The following is a 15,799-nucleotide window of genomic DNA, read 5'->3' as shown; positions in this document are numbered from 1 at the left end:
AAACTTGTTGGTAATTTTGTAAGCTTCAATTTTGCTAAAGATATAAATGTTCATAAGATGCATCGTTTCTGAGATATATGCGAAAAATGAAAAATGGTACTTTCAAACCACCCCCACCCCTTTAGCACAGGGGGTAGGGGTGAGGACTTTTGATATGTTAATCCTCTAACTATCCTTAAAAGAGCTGTGGAGTTGAAAATTGTGTTCCAAACTTTTCCCTCTATAATCTTTCGTTGACTGGACTAATGAGGGACAAAGATGTTGAAGCGAAAGAGTTATTTTTGAAGAGTAATTTTCCATTTCAAATGGGATCCCCAATGAAACCCACTGTCAAATTATTCTTGTAGAATAAATATTTAGCTGTTTCCATAATTTTCAACAACTCTGTATAATTGAAGCTGCGGGTTTTTAAGATTACAATACAACAGTTCTTGAGCGAGTTCTCCAACCCAGGGGGTCACTAGTTATTTATCAATAGCAGTTCTTTTTAATTAAAACTGATTTGCTCATTGCATTATTGAATAATAAGCATAGTTGTTTTTTTTTCAAGCAAAAATGTATTTACTTGATGCTACATCGATAAAGGCGAACGCACACAGCAGCAGACAGACTGCGGAAAAATCGCTCCTCAGACATCTGTCTGTCTGAATATTGGCCGAGACACACATAACCGCACCGAGCCCGCGCCGACGTACGGCCGAGTGTCAGATGTACTACGGCGAGTAAGAAAACAAAGGATTTCAAACGTGTAGGGACACATACTACCGCACCCGCGCCGTCACCGACTAGTTCAGATTACTTTTCGACGGTGAAGGTGCGGCCTCGTTTAAGGCTCTTCGGTACACTTTTTATTATTCAAATTGGATAATCTTTTTCAATATAATTGTTAAGATCATTATAAGAATGAGAAAAAGTGGCAACTGAAATTTTTAAGTGGTCTAATAAGCGAGTTATGGGTTGTCGAAGTGCTAACTTTCCAGATTCCGTTTTCTTTCCAGATCATAAACGGTTTCGACTATATTATTAGAACTTCTCTTGAGAATTCAAAAAATTATCCTTTCCAAACTAAAACATTTTATTCCTCATTTCGTTCATAAATAAAAAAGTAACATTTTTTGCAAATTCGATAACTTGTTTATTTTGGCATTAATCGCGAAAAAACGCATATTAGAACAAAGCCAATGATATACTGAATGTATAAAAAATATGGAAAATTCGAAACCGTTTATGATCTGGAGAGAAAACGGAGTTTAGCACTTCAACAACCCATAACTCGCTCATTAGACCACTCAAAAATTTCAGTTGCCACTTTTTCTCACTCTTATAATGATCTTAACAATTATATTGAAAAAGATTATCCAATTTAAATAAGAATAAAAAGGTGTACAGAACAGCCTTAACATAGAGAGTGAGAAACTTATTGAAGAGATACAGAATTTTTCAGTTTTGTACGATCAAAGTTATGTGAAATATGGTTGAACGGAAAAATAAGTTGAAGTAAAAGTAGAACCAAATAAGTTAAGCCAAAGGTATAACAGACATAATATAATAAATAATTAAATAAACAACAAAAAGTGTAAAATAAGGAACCCGTGATTGTGTCTTGAATTTTAAATTTAAAACAAATTACGTGTAGATGCAGAAGGCAGAAGATAACAATTTTATTGCTGGATATATATTTCTGATACATGTATTGTTAGGCACTGAAATATTTATACCAGCACTATGATTCTCATTTTCTGTGTCTACAGGTAATTAGTTTAAGATTTAATAAATTCAATTTGGATGTAACAAGATTTTAATAGTGTTATATTATCAACATTAGTTTAACACATTCAGAAATCAGACCGCAGTAGCACTACAGAACTGAGACACTGCTGTCGCCCGGATATGTGTGCTCTCCCACCGCCATTACTGTGTCGTGGGCTTAGCTCGGCCGTACGTCGGCGCGGGCTCGGTGCGGTTATATATGTCCCGGCCTTGAGTCTGCACACGCACACAGGCGTTTGCTTTTTTATATGACTGTCTGCTGCTCCGTGCGTTTGCCTTAACACATGGCAAGATGAAATACAAAAGGTTGCAAACAAGTTTGGTTATCAGTAGTGTACTATAAATATCGGGGACCGAGTTTCGCTCTGGAGTACAAAAGCATAACAATTTATTACGAAAGAAGAAATTAAAATAACATTCATACAGAAATGTTCTATCTAATAACAGTAAATTGAGATTAATTCCCAGAGGAATGCAAAAATTTCCCTCACAAAGGCCTAGTTGCACAAAAGCCGGTTAAATTTTAATTAACTTCACGTGAACCAAATCAGAGAAGACCATTTCAAAAAGATGGATCTACTAATAGCCCGGCTTTTCTCCAACCCAGGGGGTCACTAGTTATTTATCAATAGCAGTTCTTTTTAATTAAAACTGATTTGCTCATTGCATTATTGAATAATAAGCATAGTTGTTTTTTTTTCAAGCAAAAATGTATTTACTTCATGCTACATCGATAAAGGCGAACGCACACAGCAGCAGACAGACTGCGGAAAAATCGCTCCTCAGACATCTGTCTGTCTGAATATTGGCCGAGACACACATAACCGCACCGAGCCCGCGCCGACGTACGGCCGAGTGTCAGATGTACTACGGCGAGTAAGAAAACAAAGGATTTCAAACGTGTAGGGACACATACTACCGCACCCGCGCCGTCACCGACTAGTTCAGATTACTTTTCGACGGTGAAGGTGCGGCCTCGTTTAAGGCTCTTCGGTACACTTTTTATTATTCAAATTGGATAATCTTTTTCAATATAATTGTTAAGATCATTATAAGAATGAGAAAAAGTGGCAACTGAAATTTTTAAGTGGTCTAATAAGCGAGTTATGGGTTGTCGAAGTGCTAACTTTCCAGATTCCGTTTTCTTTCCAGATCATAAACGGTTTCGACTATATTATTAGAACTTCTCTTGAGAATTCAAAAAATTATCCTTTCCAAACTAAAACATTTTATTCCTCATTTCGTTCATAAATAAAAAAGTAACATTTTTTGCAAATTCGATAACTTGTTTATTTTGGCATTAATCGCGAAAAACGCATATTAGAACAAAGCCAATGATATACTGAATGTATAAAAAATATGGAAAATTCGAAACCGTTTATGATCTGGAGAGAAAACGGAGTTTAGCACTTCAACAACCCATAACTCGCTCATTAGACCACTCAAAAATTTCAGTTGCCACTTTTTCTCACTCTTATAATGATCTTAACAATTATATTGAAAAAGATTATCCAATTTAAATAAAAATAAAAAGGTGTACAGAACAGCCTTAACATAGAGAGTGAGAAACTTATTGAATAGATACAGAATTTTTCAGTTTTGTACGATCAAAGTTATGTGAAATATGGTTGAACGGAAAAATAAGTTGAAGTAAAAGTAGAACCAAATAAGTTAAGCCAAAGGTATAACAGACATAATATAATAAATAATTAAATAAACAACAAAAAGTGTAAAATGAGGAACCCGTGATTGTGTCTTGAATTTTAAATTTAAAACAAATTACGTGTAGATGCAGAAGGCAGAAGATAACAATTTTATTGCTGGATATATATTTCTGATACATGTATTGTTAGGCACTGAAATATTTATACCAGCACTATGATTCTCATTTTCTGTGTCTACAGGTAATTAGTTTAAGATTTAATAAATTCAATTTGGATGTAACAAGATTTTAATAGTGTTATATTATCAACATTAGTTTAACACATTCAGAAATCAGACCGCAGTAGCACTACAGAACTGAGACACTGCTGTCGCCCGGATATGTGTGCTCTCCCACCGCCATTACTGTGTCGTGGGCTTAGCTCGGCCGTACGTCGGCGCGGGCTCGGTGCGGTTATATATGTCCCGGCCTTGAGTCTGCACACGCACACAGGCGTTTGCTTTTTTATATGACTGTCTGCTGCTCCGTGCGTTTGCCTTAACACATGGCAAGATGAAATACAAAAGGTTGCAAACAAGTTTGGTTATCAGTAGTGTACTATAAATATCGGGGACCGAGTTTCGCTCTGGAGTACAAAAGCATAACAATTTATTACGAAAGAAGAAATTAAAATAACATTCATACAGAAATGTTCTATCTAATAACAGTAAATTGAGATTAATTCCCAGAGGAATGCAAAAATTTCCCTCACAAAGGCCTAGTTGCACAAAAGCCGGTTAAATTTTAATTAACTTCACGTGAACCAAATCAGAGAAGACCATTTCAAAAAGATGGATCTACTAATAGCCCGGCTTTTTTGCAACCGGCACTAAGTACCTGATTGAATGATTACAAAAGTTCAACAGCTGAGTCATAGTTTTGACACAGTCCCACACACATGAACTCGCTCACTCACTAACTTCCATCACCAACAGACGACGAAATAACACTATTATCAGCTATTTTCCAAGGATGAATAATAATTATCCTTTTAATGTCCTTCAGCGAGTTTTCCCAGGGATGAGACCTAGTGCAATCGAATCTTTATATTATAAACCTACTATCTTCTGAATTTCGTGAGAATCGTTAGAGCCGTTTTCGAGATCCAGTGAAATACAAACATATAAACATCTAAACATGTGAACAGAAGTTGCTGTATAGGATTATTATGATATCTGGGCATGAAATTTACATTATGTACCTTACTCTGAATAAAACAAGTTGAGACTTGACTAAATATCTTTATTGCCAATTTGTGCAAAATATTTCAATATTCTTGCGCAAGTCCTTAGGACTGAATATAATTGATTTAGAAAACTGCACTGGTGATGTGAAATTAGAAGATATATCAAGTCATATGGGATTTCATGAAAGATTTTACACAATTCGACAACACGGATATTTTGTTGAAGAATCAATTTATTTTATTAAGAGTAGATTTGCGCAGGAATCAATTCTGCCAATAATTGAGCAGAAGAAAGCTTGTGTCGAAAATCGATTTCAGGCTTCTTAGAAAACGATTTTTTAAATGTTCGATATATCACACAAAATGGTATTGATGTGGTTTTTTAGGACCTGGTATTCTCAAACCATTATTTTCTTATAATAGTCCTACAGTATTGTATTATTTTTTTAGCACAGGCATTCATATTATGCAGACCATTATAGTCTTTCAAAAAAGATTATAAGCTTGGTGTACCAGTACTTTTTATTACCGTACTTGATACTGGTGCATTTGAGTACATTAGGTTCTTTTTTGTAATATTCATTTTGTTTTGTAAATAAATTGATTTATCTAAAAAAAATGACAGCAAATTATATAATACCATGATATATAATAGACTGAACCCAAAACTGTCTCTCTCAAATTTTAATAGATTAAATGTTTTCAAATAAATAAGGTTTGATTTCACATTGCTAAAATTTAGTCCAACTCTATAAAAAAATATAAACTAAGAATTTTAAATTTCCAAAGTTCCATGGAACCGGTGACTTATATTGGAAATGGAATAGAAAAAATTAGAAATCAAGTTTAATTTACATTGAATTCAAATGATACAAATATTGGAAGATTCATGTTGAAAGTAAGCTTACATCAAATTTCTACCTAGAAAACAATATATTTTGAATTAATATAATGTGAAGTAGGTAGCCTACCGTATTGTTATGAAATGATAGCCTAATGCACATGACTTTGCTGATATTTCAGCAAAGATTGTCATTAGGTACCGTATAGAAAAATACATTTTAAGATACCATTACAGTAACTTAGTTGAATGGTGAAATCAAACACAAAATTTAATTGTTTATAATCAGCATTCAACTATAAGTTACTGTAGTGGTATCTTGAAATCTATTTTTCTATAATGACAATCTTTGCTGAAATATCAGCAAAGTCATGTGCATTAGGCTATCATTTCATAACAATACGGTACTTCACTTTTTATTAATACAAAATATTGTTTATAATATTATTTCAGAGAAAATCAAGAGCCGGATATCATAATATGTGATCGAAATCTGCAGAATACAGTTTCTGAGTGATTGAACTGTCGTCGCTATGAAAAATAGAAAACGCTAGTTTAAAACTTCCCGCTCATTCCAGTCCACCCAATAGCGCTACTTCCGGCTAACTTTTTATCCAATGAAATTTCAAATGTGCAAATAATATGTAGTAATGGTGTAGCCTACAATTCAAAACTTCCCATAATTTATATTCCTGAATTATAAATGGGTTTTCAAGTCCTCAGGCGAGCAGGAAAAAGATTTTATAGGTAATTCCACAAAAAATGATTACATGACAGTTTCTGTAAGTACGGTATCTACGTTAATTAATGAAAAGGACCGCTCGACTGATTCCAAACCATTTTTGGTTTCAAATAATATGGTTAATTGCTCTTTTCAATCTAATACGTCGTTTTTGATCAACTTCACAGGAGATATAATAAATTTATCATCTCCAATAAAAAGGATCAACTTTAATCTCTTTCATCTTCTAAAATCATCTCAACAAAAAAAGGGGTCTGGGCGTATGGAATACATCCCCCTTCCCCGACGTTGACCAGTGCCTGTTTTTGACCCGAACAATATGGTACAGTAATCCTATGCTTAATAAACACAACTAAGGGCCATGCCACATGAGTAATATTTTCAGTCGGCACGACAGACAGGAAGCTGTCCGATTGGCAGATAGGGTTTGCGTTCGGGAATTGGCCTGATAATCAGCCAATCGGAGATATTTCTGCCTTGCCGACTTGTTTCAAACGCTTCGTTAGGCTTAGCCCTAACTCTATTTGGTCAACTACGGTAAGCATAGGCGGCAACTCGGTAACACATAAAAATTGTCAACTATCAACATTATGATGTTGACTACAGCACCTTTGTGTTTTCATTATGATAGGTAATCGATATTTCTACATCTCATCAAACACTGTGTCAGAAGTAACTTAAAGATGCGTTTACACCAAAGTTATTAACTTAATCCTTATAGATTCTATTAGATTGAACATAACTTATCATACACATGATGAACATTATAAGTGAAGTCAAGATTTGTCAAGTTCCGTTTCAATCTAATAGAATCTATACCGGTAAGGATTAAGTTATTAACTTTGGTGTGAACGGAGCTTAAAGCATTCCTTATTTCTCTTAATTATTTTACTCTCTATATTTCCTTAATATTTTATTCAACGATTAATTTATCCAGCTGATAATGCTTTAATTTTGGTTGTAAACTAAAGTAACATCCAGTAGCTTTAATTAACAAGGCTAATTTCGATCAAGACCAACATATTCGTCACTATGGCCCAATGAAAATCGGAAATTTATGTATGGCCATATATCGAATATAGAATAAAATATACGTTCTAATTGGAGTCGCATTTTTCTATGTTTGTACGTGATTGTGGGTTGTACTGTATTTTATTGGTTGAAATTTAGCTTGAGTACCGTACCGTAGTAGGAAATAACAATATTTTCTGTTCTATCCTCTATGGTAGTACAATAGAAAGATGTAGGCCTGATAATAAATGTTATTCTATTTCTCTTTACTATTATTAGTAAGTACGCGAGTATAGTAGTTCGTAGTGGAGGAAGTACAGTTGGAGTGAAGCATCAGAACAATGCTCAACGAATAATAATTATGTCTTGTAGGCGAATATGTCTTTACTCATACTTCATAATTAAATACCAAATTTGGTTTTGGAAATACAAATGCTTCTGCAACTACGATTATTGACAAGTAAATAGAACAAATGCTGTAGTTTTTGTAAGTTATGATGGATTCGTTGAAGAATCATACGATAGAATCATCTTCTAAATTACATTCAGACTCTTTTTGAAACAATAGTAGTGTTAATACAATGTTCTAAAACTAAATGGATAAACCGTATACAATGGATAAAAAAATATAAAATGTGACACTAACTTGAAAAAGAAACCTTTTATTTCAAAGACTTCTACTATGGAACAGCTAGTGCTTTATTACAATAATGTACAATAGGCCTACGTAGGGTAACTAGTAGAAAAATGCACTATGATACAGGAATAACAAATTCCAATTCAAATCAATCTTATTCCATTTGAATGGTATCACATTTACTCTTGAGTGCAGGATTCGAAGGTTTAATAGATATGATCCCAATCAAGGTAACCGCCTTCAAAAGTCTTTCGCCATCATAAGCCAGTCTTCTATGTGCCTGTAGAATGTTGTAAAATGTCAGAAATTGTCCTGCAAAACATTAAGAAATCATTTAATAAAATAAGTTTGTATTTATTGCTGAATGAGCTATTTTTATGAAATAGTATAAGTAACAATATTATTTTCATTGGGTATTAGTAGTGCTGACATCAAAACTGAATTTTGAAGCTCAAGTGAAGGATAACTCTGAGAAGGCGAGGCGAATCTGAGGTTGAACTTGGCATGGAGAGGCATTTTTAATAATGCTAAGGTAGACTTTCCAGCTAAATGTAAATGGTTTAAAGCTTGCGAAAGGGCTGTACTGTGTCACGGAGCTCAGGTATGGGATTACAGGCATATTACAATGTAAGTTACTAGGTTATTTTTAGGCTCATGGTTCAAACTGGTAAGGCAGGACAAAATACCTTATTTGATGGAAATGATTAATTTATTTGAGATAAGATGTTTGTAATTTGTTTAAGTTCCTTTTATTTGTATTCCTTAATCTGAGTTGTTACTATCGCATTAGGTATGATTTTCATGGGAGAACATTGTGTTGGTAATTTTATTTGATAAATATATATGAGCTTTTGTTCGGAATTAATAAAATTTGATTTTTAGATAATAATTTGTTCTACGCATTTGTAAAAAAATTAATAAAATTTGATTTTTAGATAATAATTTGTTCTACGCATTTGTAAGATTTGTGTTTGACTGAAAAAAAAATTATTATTGAATTTTTCCGGCTAGCGATTGTTCAATCAAGCTGTAAATTGTATGAGTTTTCATATATAAATATATATATATATAATATATATATATATATATATATTATATATATATATATATATATATATATATATTATATATATATATATATATTGTATTGTGTAATCTTGAATAATAAAGCATTCTTTCTATTTATTCTATTCTATTATCTATAATGCAAAAGTTTTCGCTAATGTGCGATGCACAAATTTTCTGTCCTAATGTCAGTACAACCAGTTTGAAAAAGCAAAGCTAGTAAAAGCAAAGCAAATCTCAGTATAGTGATATGTAATTTTTGAATAGAATGATTTATCATTCAAACCTATTTGTATACATTATTAGAAATTTAAAAGCCTAGAGATTGCAATAAAAATTCAAGTAAAATTTGAGTTGACAGGTTGTTGAGGAAGCTGAAAAACTTTGAAATTCGATAAATTGGAAGAAATTAATGTAAAATAGTGGGAAGTAATTTTAGCCAATAAACCTCACATGTTAATGTCAGCAGAACTTACATTATAATAAAACAGGAAAAAATAAAAAATCGTAAATTATGTATAATATGTAACTTGAGACAAAAATTACCGCTTCCCATGCTTGAATCTGTATAATCAGAATGCTTGAATCTTAATATTCATTGAAGTGATTTGAAACAAATTTTTCTTCATCACAATATATGGGCAATGCTCAACCATTTGCATCAGGCAAATGCCTAAAATTGCATGATGTCCCATAATTTAAAATGTCAATAGTCAAGAAATCACATTGAATCATGAAATAGTTAACATATTTCAAGAAATTATTTCGATCCTCAAAGCTTTTCAATTACTTGATAATAGGAGTAAAATGAATGCTTTGATTACTGCGACCTTCCTTGGTGAACGGGTCCGACCACATTATGACAGAGATGTTCTTGAGAATTGAATAGGTTCCTGGATTCATGGATTTGATAGCTTTTACCACAGCTAAACAGTCGGCAAGTTGATTTCACCTCCTTCTTCCGCTTTTATGATGCAGTACAATAGGTTCACCTGGAATCAAAATAATGGACAAAATCAGAAATCATATTATAGTGTAATTTAGTATTGTAATTATGCTTTATTTGGAAAAGTAAATTATGCATTTTCTCCTGTAGGAGGCGAGTTAATAGTATGTAGCACACCGACTAAATTGTCATCACATTGATATTTCGCACGATGATGTAAGTTCATGAGACTATGTTCTATGATTATCACCCGTTAGATGCACTTCATTCCAGTATTTGCTAGAGGAGAGACGCGCATAAGGACACCTCAAGGATCAAAAACTTCATTCTTTTCACCGCTCTCTTTGATATCTGTTAAATACTTATTTGCAGTAGTGTAGCGTGTCTTCGTTTGTTATTCACGTGAAGAAATGCAGATGATCGATAAAACTTCTTGAAACTGTAAATTCCAATATATTTTTACAAATAATATAAAATGCAAATTAATTTGAACAGTTCAATTGTAACAACATTGATATTTTTACATTTCCGAGTATGTCAAATTATCCAATTCAAGAGAACATCTTATTTAACTAGGTAATTTGAGAGGTTTTATTGAAAAAAGCTGTAACCAAGGTCTTAAGCTGAATAAAACCACTGAATTGAAAGTCAAGCACTTATTCTGATGCAGTATGTACGTTTAACATAGTGACTTCAGACTTTTAACATATCAGTGCTTCAAAGTGCCAGACGTTCAATCAGGTGGCATAATTCAGCTATAGGCCTCAGTCAGAACTCTTCACCCTAATATATCTCTTAATTATGATGTATCCTCAATTGGACAATAAACGAGAGAGTAATTTGGACAATAGGACAATCTAATTGAACAATAGAGACTTGGATGTGTAGAAACATTAAAACATTGAAATCACTACCTTCACAGTAATTCTAAAAACCTAACATCCTTTTTGGGACACCATATAAAACAATAATCAAGTAAAGTGAGGAACTACTTACCAAGGAATTGTGTCTTTCGGAAAGCTTTCTATGTGGTGACAGGCAGACATAAATGGCATTTTTATTTCTAAAAAGAAAAACGTATTAGTAGAAGAACGAGTTAAGTAGAAGAAATAATAATTAAAAAGATTGAATGCATCATACTAGAGATTAATCTACTCTCAATCCACATGAAATTTATATTGATTTTTATTTCTAAGGGTTGCATCCATTTTGCACGTATCGTATAGAGCACTAGCTGACTAAAGAGTGCAGCCTTAGTTGTCTTAGCTATCATGGCCGACATATTCCCTGTTTTGATAAGCCTAAAAGTTTGGTCAGAATGGACTCCCTACTTTCAAATCAGTGAAGAGTGCGCAGGTGAATAGTGGAATAAGAGTGGTGGTGTTATATGGCGGAAACTATGTCATTTTAAGTATTCATGTTCATCATGCAGTGGTAAGGTGAGCATCGAGGCTTTATTGTTGGAACGTTCTTTAAAAACAATGACAATGTGGTAGCGACGCAGATGCTTTTTGTAGGCGGTTTGGTTTGAATCTTCATGACAGTCCCTGATGCTAGAACCATCAAGAAATGGCTTACTACTGTATGGTCGAAAGGATCTGCACTTACTAGAAAACAAGCTGGGAAACCTAAAAAAGATGGGGTACCTGAAAATATCGCGGCAGTGAGGGCGTCCATTGAACAATCCCTATCGCGCTCTGTGTGGAAACATCCATCTTCACTTGGAATATCGTCCAGAAAATCAAGGCGAATTTTACACTTCGATCTCCATTTACACCCCTAAAAGATTATGGTTGTTTCAGACGACTGGTTAAAGCATACAGATGCTTGCAACGCACTCTTAACCTCTGTGCAACACGACACTATTCTGTGGTCTACAGATGAAGCATATTTTCACGTCTCCGGATCAGTAAATACAGGAAGTGCAGATCCAGTCGACCATACAGTAGTAAGCCATTCCTTAATGGCGTCGCATAGGTTCATCAGAAAGCCAGTCATGATGATTCAAACCAAACCACCTAAAAAAGGTTTAAAAGTTGCATTTTTCAGCGTTTTGCTTCCACGCTCATATCTTGAAAACAATGCATTCAACCGACATAACTAACTATTCAAAAATGAAGCTTGATACATTCTCTACACTTTTTGTTTAGTGAAATTTTGTGATATACCCAACAGTTCCCCAGATATTCGCTCTTGAAGGTGTGTAATTGTTAAAGTAACAGGTTTTTATCCAATGTTTTGCTCTTTCAGGGCTTATAACTCTCCAATAATGCATCATATAATGGGGACTTTTGATATGTTCTCCTCCTAACTAGTCTCAACAAATCTGATACGTCAAAAATGTTGTTTAAAACATTCCCTCCAAATTCCTTTGTCAATTGGTCTATTGTTGCAAAAATGGATATTTCACACTCAAAACTAAAGCTGCTGCAAAAGGTGTAGAGAAATTCGTAAAAGTGTGAAATTATACATCAAATTGAGGAGAATTTAATGCTCTATAAGCTCATAATCAACATGGATTTTTCCCATCGATTTTTAAAAATTTATAAGAGCAAAAATAGAAAAATCTGGTGTGGCGCACTCACACAACTTTCCTTGCTGTTATGAAAATTTATCACCTGACGCTAGTGTTACCGCGCATCGCAAGTCTACTATGCAAAGATCTAAGCCAGCTGGTGACAGGACTATAAAGCTGGAGACTCACGAGGTCTGCTATCTCTTCATAGTGAATGATTTAATAGAATCAACAGTTGCCAACAGTTTGCAATTGAAATAATAACATTTTCTCGAATTTCGAGCTTATTTTAAATTTTAGGTGAAAATGTTACTGAACATTAATTGTAGAGATTTTCATGCTCAATCTTTTCCATTTGGAATTTTTTGTTTAAATTGTATTTGAAGCCTGATAATTGGAAATCTAAAATCAAATTTTACCTAGATGGGGCGGAGCTCCTGAAATTTCTACAGATATGGGACTTGTGACAGTTGATAAAGCTTAACAATGACTATTTTAGGTATAAATTTGATCAAAATCGTTGGAGCCATTTTCGAGAAAATCGCGAAAAACCCTGTTTTTGACAACATTTTCGCCATTTTAGCCGCCATCTTGAATTGCATTTGATCGAAATTGTTCGTGTCGGATCCTTATAGGGGAAGGACCTTAAGTTCCAAATTTCAAGTCATTCCGTTCATTGGGAGATGAGATATCGTGTACACAGACGCACATACACTCTTACACACACACATACAGACCAATACCCAAAAACCTCTTTTTGGACTCAGGGGACCTCGAAACGTATAGAAATTTACAAATTGGGGTACCTTAATTTTTTTCGGATAGCAATGAAAGTAAAAAACACTTTTTTAGACTCAGGGGACCTTGAAACGTATAGAAATTTAGAAATTGGGGTACCTTATATTTTTCGGAAAGCAATACTTTCCTTACCTATGGTAATAGGGCAAGGAAAGTAAAAAAAATTGTGGCAATTGTGTTTTTTTTAAATGTCACACCTTCAAGAGCGAATATCTCGAAAACTAGAGGAGATATAAAAAAAGTTGTAGAATAAATATTGTAGGAGATTATGTAAGCTTTAATCTATATAATTATATAAAAGCGAAATGGCACTCACTCACTGACTGACTGACTCACTCACTCACTCGCATAACTAAAAATCTACCGGACCAAAAACGTTCAAATTTGGTAGGTATGTTCAGTTGGCCCTTTAGAGGCGCACTAAGAAATCTTTTGGCAATATTTTAACTCTAAGGGTTGTTTTTAAGGGTTTGAAGTTCGTCTTTTAGCATGTATATTCTTCTTCTCCCAATCTCTTAATTATAATTGAAATTTCCATATCATATGTTACTATAGAACTATAATCTAGATAGAGTACCTCTTCGAAACAGTTGTTAACTGGCAACTAAATTAATAATTTTGTCAGGTTGGCATTAAGTTGAATTGACTTTGTTAGGTTTGCACCAAGTTGAAGATTTAAATGCATTTATCGCGGAAAAATTGACTGGGCACTGCTACTTTCAATCCTGGGAATATTATATTACTAGCCGTCAGGCTCGCTTCGCTCGCCATATCCGTTTAGCCAGACGTTCAGTCTGGACCCCCGACTGGATTGTCCTAAAATATGATAAAAATGCTCAAATGAAAAATGCAGGCGAGCGAAGCGAGCCTGCTGATCTCATTTTTGGACTATCCAGTCGGGGGTCCAGGGGGCGGAGCCCCCTGGCTAGACGGATATGGCGAGCGAAGCGAGCCTGACGGCTAGTTTGTTATATAACAGTTAAGTCCTTAAGATACATAGTTTTTGAGTTTTATGCGAGAAACCAAAAAATGGTACCTTTAAACCACCCCCACCCCCTTAGCACAGGGATGGGGACTTTTAATATTACCTCCTTATTAACCTCAACAGATCTGCGGGGTCAAAAATTGTCTTCCAAACATTTCCCTCTATACCCTTTTTTGAGCATTCATTGCCTGGACTAAATGTCAACCAGGGGTTGGGTGACTTTGAAAAATATATGAAAAAAAGTTAATTTTCAAGATTTATACAAAGTAAAACCAAATGTCAACCTTTAAAATGGATAATTAAACTAAAAACAAATGAAAATCACTTCAAAAAATTACAAGTTATTTATTGAAAAATATTTATGTTTCTGCTGCCTAAAATTTTTTGTAACGTCGGGGCATGTTGGCTCCAGCTACAGAATAAGCAAAAAATGAATATTGAGAGCATATTAATTTTAAGCAAGGTGAATAATTATGTTTTATTAGGTAGAATACATTATATTTATCATACATTGAATTGTATTTGCATAATATATCCTGCATAATAACACAATTTTTATACTGGGACAAAGTCACCATAATTTTAACCTAAAATGACTTTCTAAATGATCACTATGTATAACAATTAAAATATAATGAAAAACAAAAATAAATGTACTCGCCGATATTATAAGTCTTTTAGAAATGAGTTTTCTAATAGGCTACGAAGTTTTCAGACAACAAAATCACAAGATGAAGCAAGAAGCTGGATTTTATGTCGATAGTTCAAGTAATATATCGAGATTCGACAAGATATTGATTGTAAAACCTAGAAATGATCAAGGCTACGGATATAAATGTTAAACATCGATTTCGGATAACAGATATCGGAGATAAATGATTTGAATCTTTTCCGCGACGTGGGTCAAAGTCACCCCGAGTCGACGAGTCACCCAGTATTTTACAAAGGCGACTTTCTAGAAGCCTAGGTGATGAAAAATGATACAATATAAGTAGAGTTATAATAAAGGAGGTTATGTAGAGTTCTTTTTTATTATTGTATTAACTTAATGATAAGTTAATAGGAAAAATATCAAATAAAATAATCATTGCTATAGATTCACTAAAAAGCTTGTAGTGCACCCAATAAAACACAGAAAGCGAGACAGGATAAGGGGCTAAGCTATCTGTGATAATAGGAAAACAGCTACCGTACAGGAAAACTTCATTTTCTATATGAAAACATAGCAAATCAAGTATGTGTGCCTCAGTAGCCTACCTACGTTTACTTATTGCAAATGTTAATTAATTTCATTAGATTATTGGAACACATCAACTTATATTTTATAGCTTTTATAAAGTTTCTTGTTTTTAATGTTGCCGAAGACCTGGCATTACTCGCAAGGGCTGAAGAAGTTAAATCATAAAGAAGTAAATAAACCATTTCACAAAACTTAAGTAACTTACATCTAGTTTTAATAGGTTGATATTAAAAGAAAACTTACTTGGTAGGTTTTTGATATTTCATTAGCTTCATTAACTTGAGCCATTCGTTCTCCACAGAAAACTCAAAATATAGGTACGATATAGGCAGTAGTAATGATGATACGCAGGAAAGCAATT

This window comes from Nilaparvata lugens, chromosome 2, assembly GCF_014356525.2.
Source record: "Nilaparvata lugens isolate BPH chromosome 2, ASM1435652v1, whole genome shotgun sequence".
NCBI classification, from domain to species: Eukaryota; Metazoa; Arthropoda; class Insecta; order Hemiptera; family Delphacidae; genus Nilaparvata; species Nilaparvata lugens.
This window is presented reverse-complemented; position numbering follows the sequence as displayed.